At 45.7% G+C, this 12,419-nt stretch overlaps 3 non-coding genes across 3 annotated transcripts; all 3 read left to right on the top strand.

The window, feature by feature from the left end:
* Nucleotides 1-106: 106 nt before the first annotated feature.
* Nucleotides 107-190, top strand: LOC136506287 (small nucleolar RNA Z159/U59). The gene has a single exon (XR_010771502.1). It is a non-coding gene; the product is annotated as a small nucleolar RNA Z159/U59 (small nucleolar RNA).
* A 420-nt stretch (nucleotides 191-610) lies between these two features.
* LOC136506289 (small nucleolar RNA Z159/U59) lies at nucleotides 611-703 on the top strand. The gene has a single exon (XR_010771504.1). It is a non-coding gene; the product is annotated as a small nucleolar RNA Z159/U59 (small nucleolar RNA).
* Nucleotides 704-780: 77 nt separating this feature from the next.
* On the top strand, nucleotides 781-924 carry LOC136506340 (small nucleolar RNA snoR137). The gene has a single exon (XR_010771548.1). It is a non-coding gene; the product is annotated as a small nucleolar RNA snoR137 (small nucleolar RNA).
* Nucleotides 925-12,419: the final 11,495 nt, after the last annotated feature.

Below are 12,419 nucleotides of genomic sequence, written 5' to 3'. Positions count from 1 at the left end.
TATCTCTACAACCTTGGGTTTTTTTTTTGTTTCCATTCGACGATTCGATTCTCTTGCTCTCTTCAGTTTCTCTGCCTTTTTGTTTTGTTTTCTGATGGATCGATTGCTCTCCGATGATGATTAAAAGTTACTTTCGTTCTTCTGAAGTTTCAATGTGGAAGAACAATTTGGAGACCTGAACTGAGGGGATTCTTACTCGATCTATTCTTATTTTCTTCTCTTTTTATTCCTTCTATCTATCTATGTAATTTTGAGTTTTCGCTGGGCTGATCCGGATCAATCAGAGTTCTTGTAAGATCCCTGTGAAGACCTGTGATGTTAAAGTAGTGGCATGATGTACATATTTGATGAGCCGTATTATTATCACGCAGAGGGATCTGAGTCTGGTTTATTCCTCTTTTAGTTTTTATTAGTATTAATCATACCTCTAGTATTTTTCCTTTCCTTGTCACCCGATGAATGTACATGATTTAAGTTTCAGCCTTGTCTGAAAAACTATCAATCTGTTGATACTCTTCACATCCATGTTCTGAGAGTGTTTGTGTTTGATCTTCCTACTTCAGTTTAATTATTTCGCCTTCAAGATTTCTGAATCTGCAGATCGGTTTCTGTCTCTGGTGATGATCAAAATGCATACTTTCGTTCTTCTGATGCGCTTTTTCATTGCGCACTGCGGAACTCTCGAGACCTGAACTGAAGGGACTTCAAGCCTGTTGCTGCTGCATCTTGAGTTGTAGATAGCTTAGCAGAAACATCTTTAATATAGCTTTGTGATGTTTTGTTGCTTCACGACTGGAAGAATGGCCTGATTTTTCTATTGTCTGCTCATTCTGTAGAGGGAAGCATAGATCGAACAAGTAGCCAGAATTAAACAGCATGATGCTCGTTTCACTGCATCCGTGTTACCTGTCTCCTGGCACAATACAATGACATTGAACATGATTTGCTTTTGCTTCTTTTTAAAAGAAAAATCCTTTTATAAAGGCTTGGAAGCACGTCTAACTGGAGAATTATTCGTTTCACAACACAAGGACAGGGCTGATAATGACCTCGAATGATGACTCATGATTCAAATCTTGATGAACCATCTTATATCACCCTGACCTGATAAGAACCATCGTGAACTAGTAACAGAGCAACACATCGTGAACTAGAAATTGATCGACAACACATCGTGAACTTATAACAGAGCAACCAGAGAAATTGATCGACAACACGTAGTGCCAAACAAAGTCAGTTTCACTTATCAGTCGGTGTACAAAATAAGGGCCTTTTCTTTTCCAATGGAGAAGGGACAAAACACTAAATTTTAGTCCTAATTAGTCCCTTGAAATCAAACACTAGGACTAAAAGAGGGACTGAGACTAAATTGGAGTAGTCCCTTGGAGGGCTGCTAATTGGGAGGGACTAGTGACTAAATTGGAGTAGTCCCTTGAAGGGCAGCTAATTACGTGTCCTTCAATCATTGCTCCCAGCGCCCTCATCCACCCATCCCGAAACCCTCAGCACCCTCGCTCCCTCGACCTCTCTCTCGTCCCCACCGCCACTCACTCCCTCGCCCTTTCTCGTCCCCTCCGCCGCTTCGGTCGTGCGGACCCCGGCGCCGCAGCTCCCGTCCTCCCTCGAGCCCTCATCGTCCTTAGCCGCATCTCGCCCGCACGCCGCCGCCACGACTCTCCCTCCTTCCCACACCGCATTTGCCATGGACAGCTACGGGAACAACTACAAGGATTACTTCGTCGGGTCTTCTTTCTTCCCCGCCGCTGGATCTGAGCCCTACCCTCAGATCCCCGTCACCGACGAGTTCAGCGTGTACTCCCAAGCTCCTCCTCCCTACGCCTCCCATAGCCTCTCTATGCCACGAACGTGGCTAGAGAGCCTGGATCTAAACTCCCAGGCCGAGTTCCCCAACCTCGACGTCTTCCCCAACCTGGAGTAGCTGTTGTTAGAAGCATTTGGGGCCAGCGTTGGGCTTCCTCCCATTGGCCCTGGCGGCAGATCCGCTCATGGCCAGTTCCAGCCTCCACGGCCGTGCATATCGGATCATGTTCCAGAACCGGCCGTGGAGGTAGCCATGTTGTGCGCCCAGGAGGTAGCCGTCACGGAGCTCTTTTTACCGAAGCGGCAACCGGTAAACAGCCAGCAGCATCGACTCCTCAAAGTTTGCCACATTTTGGAATGGGCGGTGGTGGCCGCGGGGTCCGGATGAGGCAGACGTTGTCCCGTGCATCCACATCTACCGCCAGCAACTCCGACACCGTGGATCTGGACGGAGAGGATGACGATGACAACGAAGGATCCGATGAGATTGCCCCTGCATTGGTAAGATCCAAACCCTATACCCTATTTTTTGTAGCATGGATGTGTGATGAGCTAAGTTTGTGCATGTTTTTATATCAATGATGAAAGCTATTTTGATGTGTCATGTCCTCTTTTCATATTTTTATAAGAAAATTGACAAGGCCAATTGGTCCGATCAAAACATTACCACTTTGTGTGAACTGTACGTTGAGCAAATGAACGCTGGAAACTATAACCAGGGAACAATGACAACTAGAGGTCTGAATATAATTAAAAGCCAATATGAAAAGATAACTAATCTGAGGCATAGTAGAAAACAATTTAAGAACCGAATCAATCATTTGAAGCCGGTGTGGCGTTTTGGGCACAAGCACAGCTACTTCTGGTGAAAGTCCATCAAAGAAGAAAAGGAACCACTGCTGAGGACTATGTTCTCTGGTATAATAGAAAAGTTTGATGAGGACAGGAAGGCTGCAAATGATAATATGAGGACTACGTATTTTAGTTCAATGATTTGCTTTGTGATGATGTTTGATTGCTTTGTGATTGATTTTTGATTGCTTCGTGATTGATTTGGCAGTGATTGATTCGGTATTCATTGACGTGTTCAGGTTGATGATGGTTCTGAGGATGATTCATAGGACAACGATGATTCATCTTCATCACTAAGTGATGATTCATCGTCAACTGATTCTGACGAGGAGGATGCAGTGCTAGAGTACTATATGAGAGCCCAAAAGAGGAGGCGACAAGTGGTTATCGTTGCTTGCACTCTAGGTATGTATCACCATGAGCTTTACATGAACAGATCTGAACGTAGAGTACCTGCAGAATCTGGTTACCAATGGGTCACAAGAACCTTAGAACATAGGACACAATGCTACAGAATGTTTAGGATGAGAAAATAGCGTTTCGATAAGCTTCAGTGTGCTTCAGAGTTCATATGGATTGAAGTCCATATGTAAGATGACATCAATCAAAGCTTTAGGAATGTTCTTATGGATGTGTGCATCGCAACAATAAGTTAGGCAAGCTGACAACCGGTTCACACGTTCATTATGCACAGTTAGTATGAAGTTTGATAGGGTGTTGGCTTGTGTGTGCAAACTAGCAGCTGATATAATTAGGCCAAAAGACCCTGAATTTAGAGATGTGCATAAGAGGCTGTAGTCTCCTAGGTTTGCTCCTTTCTTTGATCAGTGCATTGGAGCACTAGATGGAACACACGTGAAGGTAGTTGTAACAACCCAAAAATCCACACACCAAAAATCACAACTACAAAATTTTTGTTGTTAACCCCATGCAATGTTGAGTGACAACTGTAGGAGCCAACCCTAGGTTTTTCATTAGTTGTAACCCAACTAGACAATTTCATGAGCATAGCATGTCATTTGTTAATTATGTTTATTTAAATTCTAACAAATAAAGTAATACATGCATTGTCAACTCAAATTGTGATTTGGATTTCCAATTGTTTTACAACTTCTTTAAAGTAATAAACCACAACGTAATTATTAATCAAACCAAAGAATAAATGCTTAAAATGAAAACCATTTCTGTTTTTGTATAACAAAACTACCACTATTTTTGTTAAACAAAATAGCTAAATAAAGTTCCTAATATATATAAAAGAGTGTTGTGGGCCCCGTATCTAAAAATCCAATGAATAAGGTACACCAGATTTGAATTCAAATTCCAAATCAAATTTGAATTCAAACAAAGAAGAAGAAAAATAAAACAGAAAAAGAAAAGAAAAGAAGAAAGCAAGCCTAGCAGCCGGCTCGGCCTGCTCGGCCCGCAAACCAGCCCTGCATCGTGCGCAGGCCGGCTCAACTCGCACGACCGAATGACTGGCCCAACAAGCTGGCCCAGCACGCTACTCACGCCCGCGCGGCCATCTGCCCCCCCCCCCTTGCGGCCGCTGCCACCCGAACCCCACGCGTCAGCCACTCCCGGCACAGTGCCTTCTTCCTCCCCACGCCGGCATCCCCTCCCGACCGAGTCCCGACCAAAGCGACAGGCGCGGGCCTGGGGTCACGTGAATCACCTGGCCCTGCTCCCTTGGCGCCGTGCCCACGCAACCCCTGCGCCAACCACCCACGCCTATGATACCGTCCGATGCAATCGGTGCATCGTCAGCCGTCCGCCCCGTCCGCCATGGGTGAAGCTCGGACCTCGGGGCTATAAAGCGACGCCCAGAGCGCCCTAGGGATTCCTCAGCCCACGACGTCGCCGCTCGGTGGCCCAACTACCCGTACTACTCCGAGAGAAGAGGGCCGAGAAGGAAATTCGGAAGGGGGAGGCGAGCAGGGAGCTCAAAGACGTCGATCACCGGAGCCTAGAGCGCCGCCCTGAGCGCCTACCCCAACGACGCAGCTTCCACCACCAGGCAGCACCTCGCCACCGCACCACCACCGAACGCCGCCAGCACCACTCGGTGAGTTCCTTTGCTGAGACCACCTCCTAGCCCATGGACGCCGTAGCAGTGCACGCGCTCGCCGCGCTCACGATGCTGCCGTCATGGCGCGGCCACCATGTGCGCACCCGGCCGCCTTGCTGGACTAGGACGCAGCCGTAGAGCATCGCGCGTGACGAATGGAGGATAGCCGCGTAGACCAAGACACCGTTAGCCGACCGCAGCGCCTTGGCCACGAGCACCAGACCTCAGCCAGAGCTCTGCCGTGCACCACCACCGCGTGCGGACTCCACCGCACCCTATGGTCGTCGTCGACGCTACATCCTGCCTCCCGCTAATCGTCTGAAAGAAAACAGGGCACTAGGACCCCTAGAACTGCCCCTAGGTGCCCTGCTGCTGAGCACCGCCACGACCGAGCCGCCGACCACCGTGGCCAAAGCCCCATGAAGCCCTGGCCGCCACCTTGACCCCACCACCATACACGCCGAGGCCTGGTAATGCTTTTCCCCACCTCAATTGAATGCCAGCGTCGCTGTGGGAGCTCGCCGGTGAGCACACCACCGGCGGGAGCACGCCGGGGAAGGAAACAGAGGAATTCCCCTCGCTGGCCACACACACATGCACCCGGTGCACAAAGACCATGCCAAAGGAATGCAGGATAGACTCGGTCCACCGAAGACCCAGCCTACGGTCCATGGACCATGAACGCAAGTCCACCGTGAGCCACGCGGTGTGGGCCGATCTGTGGACCGAAGCCCAGTGGAGGCCCTTGGCTACGACGTGGCAACGCCACAGCATGCCACGTGGTGGGCCAAAGCCCAGCCCGTATCCAGGCCCAACCAGCCCAGTTTGGACCCGGTCTAAGTTGACCGTTGACCGATCAACGTTGACCGATTGAACGGACCCACATGTTAGCGACACAGAGACTCTGGACCCACTTATCAGTAGGTGACATCATGACGACGTCACGCGGGTCCCACCTGTCAGCACAAACACAATCGAGGTGACGTCATGATGATGTCACAGGTGACGTCAGCTGCTGATGTCAGCAGCTCTGGCCCACCTGTTAGTGAATATGATCCGTTGACCGTTGACTCACCCGTTGACTTGATGTTGACTTTGACCGGACCCACTAGTCAGTGACCCAAGAGATCCTGGCCCCACCTGTCGGAACTGATGACGTTGATGACGTCATGCCGACGTTAAGATGATGTCAGTAGGACCCCACTTGTCAGCTCGGAGCCGAGATGATGATGTCATGCTGACGTTAGCATGCCACGTGGACCAGCCATAGGGTGACACGTGTCAGCCCAGAACTAATTCAGTTTTTTCCCATTTTCAGAAATGATTGAAACTTCGGAAATTCATAACTAATTCATACAAACTCAGAAAAATACAAGACTAGGACCACAATTCATCTAAAATCGAGCTCTACGTAATGAACCTATGTTTGAGTGCATTTGGCTCTTTTGAATTTTCATTGCTCTTTGTGCTATTCTATAGACGTCGCTAACGTGACTATAATACGATCGTATGCAGACTCGGAGGAGAACCAGACGGACGAGGATCGTGAGTACCGTGAGGAGTGTGGAGACGACTACACTAAAGGTGCCACATCCCACCCAATCTCATAGCACCTATTACACATGGCTAATATAGAACTGCTATTGCTTTACTTTACTGTTATAATCATACTATGATAGGACTTGCAGTATGCTTACTTGATGGCCTTTACCTTGACGTAATCTTACCCCTGCATACCCTGCTATTAGGCTAGACACACGCTTGCTGCTATATTTCATTGCTTATACTTCTACTACGCTTATACTAGATTAATGCGTACCCCTGCATACCCTGCTATCTCTCAGATCAGCCGGAAGATCCACTCAGCTGATCCAATCCCGTCCGCCCAACACATGGAGAATTTCTTGGGACAGGCGGCGGGAGTGTCGTTTTCTCAGGAGGCCATCAGTAGAAGGGAACGGTGTCCTCCGTGTTGGGCAAGCGCAAAGCCAAGGCGTCACAAGGGGACTACATGGAGAGGCTCGAGGCGGCAGTCAGATGTATGCACTCTGTCCTACAGACAACGGCGAAGGCGCCGATCACAGAGGTCTCTCTGCTTCGTGACAGGATTGAGTTGGAGGCCAAAGGTGTTCTCAACAAGCACGAGAAGCAGCAGGCACATCAAGAAGACCAGCAGCAGCAAGAGATCACGCAAGCCATAACAACACGTCAACTCTGGAAGGAAGCCGAGAACACACTTTTCGCATTTGGCCTATGATTTTCGAGGGGAGAGGAGTGGAGGAATCAGGGCTGCAGTACATATATACCCATCACGAGAGGACAGATAGAAAGCTTCGATTTAGGATTGCGGCTACGGCTCTCTGAGAGCACAGACGTAGCTCTGGGGTGTTCGGATATTTAATACTCCATACATGTGTCCAAACATTTGATGGGACAGCGACTAAAATTTAAGAGGGGCAACCAAACACCCCTAAGTTTAAGCTTGGCCTGCTGCTTGAACCTGCAACAGGAGCACTCCCCTCCAACTGGCTAGATCACAGGACATTGTTCCCCATGCTCCTCGATGGCGCGATCCTAAATGGGCTACCCGTATGTTGCAGTATGTTGCACTGCTGCATATGGCTACGACGACGAACCATGTGCCAAGGAATCACAAATGTTCCCGGAAGGAAGTTATTTCTCTGCGAGTTCACTGTTGTATTTCAGGGCTAGAGTTAACGTTGCCTAGCCCATCTGATACAACGGGTGCAACCGCCATTGGAGACCAACCCCCCACAACTGGACCTGTCAGGTTTATTCGTTCCTCATTTCATGACACATGTCCTGGTTTCTAACTTGAGACAGTGTGCTTGGGGTCCGTTGTATGGGTCATTGTAAGATGTTATTGCTTTCTCTTGGTTAATGCTATTTATATATCCATATATCTTACCCGCACTTTCGGTACAACTACACGGGGGCTGTGTTGTGTGCCAAGGACGACTGCGACCACCTCGACTGGCATGGTGGTCCATTCCTAGTTGTCTTTGCCGGGATGATCTATGACGATGATAAAGATTTACACACATGGGCATTGGGCAAGCATGTACTCGTCAAAGACCGGTGCCTAGAGTGCCCAACCAACCCGATGATATAACAAACAAGTACACAGTGATAGAAACATTACAGGATCACTAGCCATAGATCTAACATACCTATTGACATTTAATGAAGTGTAAACCCTAGAACATATACTAGTACGGGATTAACAGACAGAGTGAGAGAGAGAGAGGGGTTGAGGAGGTGCAAACCATCGGCCGTCTTCGTAGAAGACGAGCTGGCCATGGTGTTGCTTGACGGTGGCGTGGTGAAGCCCGACGGTGAAGGCGCTATCGCTGTGGCGACGGTGCAGAGGCGGCGGCGGCCGGTGGCGGTCTTCCCGTCACTGACAGCACCCCTTCTCAGATCGGTTAGGGTTTTGGGACTATAGGTGGGATGTCTGGCGGCTCAGGTGAACCTCGTGCCTTGTGCCCTGACCCCCACCTCCCTTTTTATGGCGCCGTGCGACGGGGGGCCACCAACCATAGAACGGTTGGGCGCCACGATCAGGGCGCGGATTCAAGGGCCCAATTGGGCGTGGTTGGAGATCATCTAACTTTCTCTCCCTAGATCTCACCTTATGACTTAAGCTCAACTTACTTACTTTATCTTATTCTCATTCCATCACAGATCAGTGCATAGAACGTGCGTTATCGTCACGGTCAGTTGTCATTAGATTAAACAGCTACAATGCACCTCTTTGTTTTGAAATAGATTTTCAACTAGACCCTTATTGTCCAAGAATAAAAGACTTTCCCTTAAACCTATGCCGGCTAAGTGTTCTCTGAACATGCTGGGTGGTAAGCCTTTTGTAAGCTGATCCGCGAGCATCTTTTCTGTTCTTATATGCTCAAGACTAATTATATGATCCTAGACTTTATCTTTCACAACATAATACTTTATGTCAATGTGTTTGACAGCACCACTTGACTTATTATTGTGAGCATAACATACTGCTGAATTATTATCGCAGTATAACTTGAGTGGTTTGTTTATGTCGTCTACCACTTTCAAATCGGGCATGAATTTCTTCAGCCAATTCACCTACCCTGTGGCCTCATAACATGCTACAAACTCGGCATACATTGTGGACGATGTAGTGACGGTTTGTCTTGAGCTTTTCCACGATATAGCTCCTCCTGCGAGAGTGAATATGTATTATGACGTGGACTTTCTGTTATCTCCTGCATAATCAGAATCTATATACCCCTCTATGTGCAGGGAATCAGATTTTCTATACGTTAACATGAGACCCTTCGTACCTTGTAGGTAACGTAAAACTTTCTTTACTAATTTCCAGTGTTCTATTCCTGGATTACTCTGATATCTGCCAATTAACCCCGTAACAAATGCTAAGTCAGGACGAGTACACACTTGAGCATACTATAAACTTTCGACAGCTAAACTATATGGAACCGCTTTTATTTGATCGATCTTATATTAGTTTCTGGGACATTGAAATTCCCCATATCTGTCGCCCTTGACTATGGGAGCAGGTGAAGACTTACAATTTTGCATACTGTATTTCTTTAGAACTTTTTCTAAGTATGCCTTTTGTGATATTCTTAAAACCCCCTTTTCTCTATCTCGGTGAATCTCTATTCCTAGGACGAACAAAGCTTCACCGAGATCCTTCATATCAAACTTCGAGGACAAAAACTTCTTTGTTTCTAGTAGTAGATTAACATCACTGCTAGCGAGCAAGATGTCATCCACATACAAGACTAGGAAAATGTATTTCCCATTTTTGAACTTTGCATAAACGTAATTGTCCTCTATATTTTTTTGAAACCAAAACTTTCTTATTGTACTATCAAACTTCAAATACCACTGTCTTGAAGCTTGTTTTAATCCATAAATAAATTTCTTCAGACGACATCCCATGCGTTCTTTTCCTTCCACAACAAAATATTTCGGTTGTGCCATGTAAACATTTTCCTCCAGATCCCCATTTAGGAATACCGTCTTTACATCCATCTGATGTAATTCTAAATCGTAGTGTGCTACAAGCGCCATAATTATTCTAAAAGAATCCTTATATGAGACTGGAGAAAATATCTCATTATAATCTATACCTTCTCTTTGCGTGAAGCCTTTCGTCACAAGTCGCGCTTTAAATTCTTCTATATTTCCTTTGAAGTCATGTTTAGTTTTGTAGACCCATTTACAGCCTACTGTCTTGGCTCCTTTAGGAATGATTTCTAAATCTCAAACACCGTTGGTTTTCATTGATTTCATTTCATCTTCTATGGCTTCAAGCCACTTGGATGAGTGAGCGTTTCTCATGGCTTCTTCAAATGAGGTGGGATCACCCTCTATTTGAAATTTCTCACATTCATAAACTTCATAATCATCATGAATGGCTGATCTCCAGACTCTTTGAGACCTTCTAGAGGCCTCGTTAGATGACGCTTGTTCTATATTAGACTGTTGTTGCTCTCCCTCATGTGTGACAATGGGTTCTAGGGATCCTAAAGGACAGGTTTCTCATGTTTATTCATTATTGCCACAGGAGAACTAACAACATGTGTTGTTACTACAGTGTCTTGCACTGTTGGTACAACAATAACAGGTAGCGTGAAGAATGGCTCCTGAACCATAGGAGTGGGCACGTATACCCGCTTCTCTTCAAAACTAATTTCATGCGCTACCATGCTCCCCTGATCATATCTTCCTCCAACAAGACAACATATCTTGTTTCTACAAACTTCGTTTGTCTGTCAGGACAATAGAAGCGATAACCTTTTGACTTTTGTGGATAGCCAATGAAATGGCAACTGACTGTCTTGGAGTCCAACTTCCCTATGTTTGGGTTAAATATTTTTGCTTCAGCTGGACAACCCCACACACGTAAATAGTTTAGTGAGGGTTCCTTTCCTGTCCACAACTCATATGATGTTTTGGGCACCAACTTACTTGGCACTCGATTAAGAATATGAATGACGGTTTTCAACGCCTCTATCCATAAACTTATCGGTAAAGTAGAGTAACTTATCATGCTTCTCACCATATCCATTAAGGTACGGTTGCATCTTTCAGCTACTCTATTCTGCTGAGGCTCGTCCGGTGTAGAATACTAGGCTATTATGCCATTTTCCTGTAAGAACCTTACAAAGGGTCTAGGAATTTGGTCATATGGTGTGTGTCGACCGTAGTACTCCCCCCCACGGTCGGACCTTACTACCTTAATCTTTAAGTTGTGCTGATTTTCTACTTCAGCCTTGAATATTTTAAATTTATTCAATGCTTCCGATCTTTCCTTAATTAGATAAATATAGCCAAAACGAGAGTAGTCATCTGTGAATGTTATAAATGAATCATAACCATCCACACTCTTCACAGGAAAAGGACCTTAGATGTCTGTGTGAACTATTTCTAAAATTCCTACACTTCGTTTGGCATCTTTCTTTATTTTCTTAACATACTTTTCTTTTATGTAATTTATGCATTGTTCTAAATCTGAAAATTTTAAAGGCGGAAGAATTGATTTCTTAATCAATTGCTCTATTCTCTCCCTCGAAATATGGCCTAAACGACAGTGCCATAATTTCAAAGATACATCATGCACTCTCTTCCCCTTATTTGTTGCATTCATAGACGAAGAGGCATTCTCATTCTCAGTACTTACATCATTCATATTCTCAGAAAGTGATAATAAATAAAGCTTGTCTTATCGAAAAGCAAGACCAACACACTTATTATTAATCACAATCCTACATTTGCCATTACTAAAATGACAATCATATCCATCAAGTAGATTTTGCATAACTTAAATATAAGGATTCATCTATGAATGTAATGAAATCCTCACCTCTCTTCAGAAGGTTCTTCAGGAAGTCTGGACAGTCTCTCTGGTAGTGTCCATGCTTCTTGCACCATTTTACACTGATCCTTCTCAACTTGAGCATTGTTGTTCTTCGTATGGTGGTCATTCTGAGAGGCTTTCCCTTGAGGTTTGACATTCTTATTGAAATTCTTCTTGTTGTTGTCCTTCATAAGGTTAGCAGAGTCACCCTGTAAGGATATCAGCCTCTCCTCTTCTTGAACACACATTGCGATGAGCTTCTCTATATCCCACTTATCGGGCTGCATGTTGTAATTAACAATAAATGTTTCATATTCCTTTGGTAAGGAAGCAAAAACCAAATAAATCAGGAACTCATCCTTAAGCCCCAAATCTATTGGCTTCAGCTTCGAAGCCGTGTTGCTCAACTTTAGTATGTGCTCTTTGATACCTCCACCAGAGTATTTCTTATTGAACAATTTCTTGATCAAAGTACTGACATAAGCCTTTGAAGTGAACTGACTCTCCACCTTCTTAAGATACTCGGTCGAGGTATCACAATCTAGGATAGACCCCCTTATAGCATCTAAAATTGTGGACTTTGCCACCATCAAGCACTTGCGGTTTGAAATATCCCATTTCTTACGTTCGAGATCATATTTCATCCGCACTTCTACATGATCTTGCTGCCGAGCAGTGAAATCAGTATCAGTCTCATTTTCTTTCCTTACCGGGTCCACTGGCTCAGTAGAACATGGGGAGGTAAGCGCAAGGTCATTTTCAAACAGTGCAAGTGCTAGTTCATACTTCTCTCGCCAT

Source organism: Miscanthus floridulus, chromosome 14 (assembly GCF_019320115.1).
Source record: "Miscanthus floridulus cultivar M001 chromosome 14, ASM1932011v1, whole genome shotgun sequence".
In the NCBI taxonomy this organism is placed as follows: Eukaryota; Viridiplantae; Streptophyta; class Magnoliopsida; order Poales; family Poaceae; genus Miscanthus; species Miscanthus floridulus.
Note: the sequence above shows the minus strand (reverse complement) of the source record. Positions and strands in the feature narration are given on the sequence as shown.